General features: G+C 61.9%; 1 protein-coding gene across 1 annotated transcript in view; it reads right to left on the bottom strand.

Annotated features, from left to right (window-relative positions):
• The window catches only part of VAX2 (ventral anterior homeobox 2), a 30,497-nt gene that overhangs the window by 11,544 nt on the left and 13,428 nt on the right, over nucleotides 1-5,525 (bottom strand). The window lies entirely within an intron of this gene.

The following is a 5,525-nucleotide window of genomic DNA, read 5'->3' as shown; positions in this document are numbered from 1 at the left end:
TTAAAACCCTCTGCTCCAAACCCGTTTGGCCCCTAGGTTTTCCGGCAGGAACGCTGTAGCCGTAGGAAGCCCGTTCTAACGCCGACGCTGGCTTTGGCTGTCTCTCCTGCCCCGTGACTCGCGCACCTCAAGGCCTGGAGGCTCCTGAGCGCCGCACGCGGACCTGAGCCCTGCAGCAGAGTCCGAGCCGGGCTGCAGGTCCCCAAGCAGGGGGGGACGTCACCCGCCGGGCAGTTACCTACGGGAGAGCTGTGAGCAAACACCCAACAGCACAACGCTGGAAGGGCTCAGGAGCAGCTGSGTGGAGGCATCACGAGCCAAGGATGTTACCGGAGCATCTCACTACGCACAGCAGGGCGTGATGGAGCATTTCCACCAGCTCGGAGCAGGCTAGGGCAGCAACGCAGAGCAACAGAGAAGGAACAGATGGGCTGCAGGGCAGGCGCCCCCTCCGGAAAGAACATACCTGGCTGTGGTGTCTCGGTCTGTACTTTCTGCATGGTCTAGAAAAGCAATTTCCAGCACAGCTTTGGAAATTCAGCTTCCCATTAGCATGGGGACTGAGGCTACCCAAATCCCTCCGCCTTGCAGCAGGAAGACCGGCATTACGGTCCTCTTTGCCCCTATTCCTGGGGAAGGCCCTGCCCCACACGCTCCAGACCCAAGGCCTGGATGACTTTCACCTCTTCCAGACAGCAGCTTCCCAGCGGTTCTCCACCTACGAGGACAGCTTGGGCTGGTGCAGACCATTGCTTCATTGTTTCTCTTGCTGCCCAGACTGTTAGTTGTTAATGACTTGAGGTGCGATTAATTTTTAACGGCAACATCTTAATTGCACTGCTATAAATAGACCTTTCTGCCCCTTCTCTGGCTCAGCTGCTTTCTCAAATACGTTTTGCACTGGGTCTGGGGGATCACCGTCCWGAAAGCCTAGCACGACGAGTTCCCCACCCCGCGCAGGCCCTGCGCGTCTCGGAGGATGCTTAGGGGTGCCAGGCCGCTGGCAGGGTGATGGTGCTGTAGGAGAACCGCCTCTCCCAGGCATCTCCCAGGACCTTCGTCCTGAGGAGGTCCTGCCAGGTGGCTCCGGTCAAACCGGCTGTGATGGAACCAGAGCACCAYGGCAGGGGCAATATTGTGCACTTCCTAGCTGCCGAGTAGATCCATTGCATGGCAAATAGCATGGTCCAAGACCTCCCTTCCCTTTGTGCCATCTCCGCTTTGTGCCACCCGRGTGTCCTGCTGCTACACAGGAGCCAGGGAGCCCAAAGGTTCACCAATATCCTCCTGGAGGTGCATCCCAGTGGGACAGCACCAGGGAGGGTCCCAAGACCTGGCAACTGTGCTCCTGGGCATGGTCTCCTTGAGTGAGAACATCTCCRGCCCCCAAGGGTCTTCCCTAGGTCTTGTGTTGAGAGCACCTGATACAACAAACCCTWCAGGCAGCCTCTCCGACTGCCTGGGTGCCTGACGCTCAAGGCRGCCCCCGTGAGACGCGAGTGCCACATCTCTGTCCTCTCTCTAATGAGGACAGGAGGACCAGGTCACTTGAACCTGAGCCTATCATTGAACCCATGACCTAGAAAGCAAAGCCTCCTGGGCACTGGCAAATCCCCTCAGTCAGCCCCATCTTCTCATCTCCTCCCTGCCGGAGGATTTGTGGGAATTATCCTCCCCCGAACATCCCCCGTGGTTGTTCTGCCATGCAGTCTCCTCTGCACTTTGCATTTTCTAGCTCGTAAGGACCCGAAGAAGGGGCACTTTTCCGCTGGCGCCTCGGAGCGGGCTGCCYGGGAAAGCCCGGGGCACGGACACAGGCTCTTCCCTGCTCGCAGCGTGGGGGCAGCTTCTGCGCCGTTCCCACCAGGGCCAACGTGGAGAGCTTCCCTGCATCGCTCCGCGCCGAGATGGGCGAAGCGACAGCTCACCCGGGCGGGAGCCGCAGGTCGATGGGAAAATGTTCTGCAGGGCGATAAAACCAACACCGCGCAGCAGCCGCGTCCGCGGATCAGCAAGCAAAAGCGCTCGTAGCTGGCCCGGCTCCTGGCGMGGCAGAGCTGCTCTTGGGCTTCCCGGGGGGGAGCGGAGGAAGCCAGGACAGACCTGCTGCTGCTCCCCCGGCCCTCGCTGGTGGGGGGCTGATGTCCCCAGCCCCGCCTGCATTTCCCTTCCRGGCCTGGCCAAGGGGAAACCGGGCACGCCGCCGGGCGCCGGGGGGCACGCCGCGGGCCGAGCCGCCCCCGCCGGGGTGACCCCCCTCGCCGGGGCCGGAGACGAGACAGCCAGAGGCTCTCCGCCGCCGACGGGGAGGGGAGCGCCCGGGCTTCGCCGCGCCTCCCCGCGACGGCAGCAACGACCGCCTTCCTCCAAGGCTGCCAAAAAGCCGGCTCAGATCCCCAGGGAGCAAAACGGGAGCCTCCAAGAGCCGTTTTTTTTTTGCTCCGGCAGGTTTTCTCAGGGGTGAAGCCCTGATCGGCGGACCCACTTACGGGGACGCTCGGCTGCCGCTCTCCAGCTGTGATGACATCGTGTCTGTTCCTATCTCATCACGCCGCTTGCACCACTCTCTCTTTTCTTTCCTTTTTTTTTTCTTCGCAGAGAAGTGGAGATGAATCATTATTTCCTCCCCCCCCCATTCCCTAAAACCCGCCCCGGCGGCGCCTTGCCCCGCGCCCACCGCTTCGCTCTCTCCTCGCRGGCTGCCCAGCGAGGGGAGCGCGGCGGGTTCCCACCGCGCCAGGGACGCTCGCGGGGAGCAAAGTCGGGAGCAGCAAATGAGGGGAGAGCCGCCAGCCCGGCAAGCAAGCTGGGACTGACGCGAGGAGGGGAGAGCGAGGATCCGTCTCGCTGCCACTGCCACCAGCACGGCTCAGATTTCAGCCAAGGAGATGCTGCTGGGTGGGAACAACACCAAAATATCAGATGGAGCAATTATACCGGGAGCGGCTATAAGCACCGAGAGCTGCTCCTGGCTAGCTGGCTGGAAGGAAAATCCACCCAGACGTAGCAGGAGAGCTGCGACAGCCGCAAACGCCGGGTTTGCCCCGCTCTGAGCAGCGGCCCCCGAGGGACGGGAGCCCCCCGGCCGCGGGCAGCGCGGAGCCCGGCGCCCGGGAGGGGACGGGCGGCGGGAGGGAAGCCGAGAAGGTGCGACGGGGACTTAGCTGCGGGGGAGGAAACGCTGTGAAAAGCACAGAAAGGGATTAAAAAAGACAGAGATGAAGGGGAGAGATGAGGAAAAAATAAAAAGAGGATGTGGGATGGAGAAGAACRGAGGAGAAGAGGCAGCCGTGGCCTACAGGGTGTGAATTTTCTCACCGAGTGGTGAGCGCAGCAGTGAGGCACCAAGCAAGGAGACGTTCAGAGCCCGCAGAAAGGCTGCGCGCTGCCCCGCTGCGCCGGGGCTGCATGGCCGGCACTGGCTCGGCACCGGCTCGGCACCGGCTCGGCACTGCCCCCTCCTCCGCGCAGCCGCCCCGCTCGTCCCCGGCTCCCCGGCGAGCTACAGAGCCTGAGAATTTGGGGCTCCCATTGCCAAAGGGGGTAAAACACCCACTCACTTCTGTACGGAAAAAAAAATAGTGATCTTCCATTTTTTTTTTTTTTTATGGGGGGAAAGGAATGATTTACCGTCCCCAAAACAAGTCATTTTGCTTTTTCAAGGGAACAGGAGGGATGTGGACACTTCACCCCCTCCCTGCCCGCCAGCACCAGCAGGGACGCACGTCCCTGATGTGCTTCGCCCTTCAACGCGAGACAGCCACGCCRGCCACCGACATTTCCTTGCACCTATCCCACAGCTAGAAACCTGCTCCTTAAAGTCTCCCCYGCAACAAGAGCAACAAGAACAAACTATTTTTGCCGGTGCACTGAGGCTTCTGCACGGCTCCTCCTCGCCGGGACGCCTAAGCCTGGCGGTGCAGAAACAGCCCGTGTGCATCCCGCAGAGAGCGGCAGGGCCTCCCGGCTCCGCTCCGCTCGGCACGGCGCACAGGAAAAGCCGGGCAGTCGGTGGCATGCCACCAACGGCCRCAGAGTTTTGTTCTGCACTTTTGGAAAAATTGAAATTATTCCTCATGCGCATTAGGGGAAACGGCAGCTGCCTGCAAACCCGCCTTACCGCCCAGAAAAGAAGCAGCTTGAGCTGACAGAGTTATCGGTGCAATTCACAGCAGCTCTATTTTGCTCCTCAATAATTTCATTGTTATCATTATTTTTGCATAAATTATCTTTTGGCCCCAAATCAGTGCAACTCCAGCAGGTGCACTTTCTCCTCGGTACACGTCCATACAGACTTCTCACCACAACCTGGTCCACCTTTTCGCACCCAGCCTGTGCCGTTCAGCCCAGCTTTCTCTGCACCACGAGAACCGCAGCAGAAAAAAATTGGGAAAATCCCTCCCAGCCGGCCGGAGTGCTGAAGCTTTGCACATGATCRGACACGGTGCATCCAAGCAGGCTAAAAGCCACCCGGCGGGTGAAGGGCCTTTCGCTCTGGAAGCCACCAAGACGAGCTTCCCGAGCCGCGCCGTAGCTCAGGGATTCCCCCAGGTCCGTAGGGAAAATCCTCGACTTGGGACACGGCGGCTCCCACCCCGCTGCCACGAGACCAAGGCAGCGAAGGCTGGAGAGAGGCGGGGGGCGGGGGGGACGCGGTGCAGGACCCTCGGAGGTCCCGCAGGGTGTTTCGCCCAGCGCACGCGCCGCGAAATGCCCCGTCCTGACGGCGCCAGTGATCCCGCTCCCCCCCCTTCACTTCGGTTGCCTCCGTAAGGATCTCAGCTGATCCCCCTGCTCCCTTCCTCTCCCCCAGGTCACTCAGATCCTTCTGGGGGAACCTGGGACGCTGGGAACGAGGGTCCCCTTGGAGGAGGATGGTGGCAGACGGCGATAGCCTCCAGGGCCCTCTGCCCCAGGCTGCTCCCTCCACGGACTGGGAACCTGCTGCTCCTCCAGCCCGAGGAGYGGGAGAAGCCACCAGCTTCCCTGGGGGCTCCAGTGGGAGCCACGACCGGCGTGGGAACAGGGCTGTGACGGGTTAAAAGAAACGGGTTGAGCATGATGTGACCGCGCCACCGCGCACACTGCTCCCGGGAGCGCACAGGACRTGCTGGGGACACCGCGGGGACGGGCCGGGGACGCACCGTGAGGCTGTGCCGGGGATGCACCGCAGGGATGCGCGGGGAAGCACAGCGGGGAAGGGCTGGGAAGCACTGTGGGGACGGGCTGGGGATGCACCACGGGGACGGGCTGGGGATGCACCGCGGGGACGGGCTGGGAAGCACTGCAGGGACGGGCTGGGAAGCGCTGCAGGGACGGGATGGAGATGCACTATGGAGATGTGCAAGGAAGCACTGTGGGGACATGCAGGGAAGCACCGCAGGGACAGAACAGGGAAGCACCGCAGGGACGGGCAGGGGATACACCACAGGGACGTGGTGTGCAGAGAAGCACAGCGGGGACAGGCTGGGAATCACCACGGGGACATGCAGGGAAGCACTGCGGGGATGTGCAGGGAAGCACCG

This window comes from Rhea americana, unplaced genomic scaffold (assembly GCF_003343005.1).
Source record: "Rhea americana isolate MKP2758 unplaced genomic scaffold, rheAme1 scaffold_573, whole genome shotgun sequence".
Classification (NCBI taxonomy): Eukaryota; Metazoa; Chordata; class Aves; order Rheiformes; family Rheidae; genus Rhea; species Rhea americana.
This window is presented reverse-complemented; position numbering and strand designations above follow the sequence as displayed.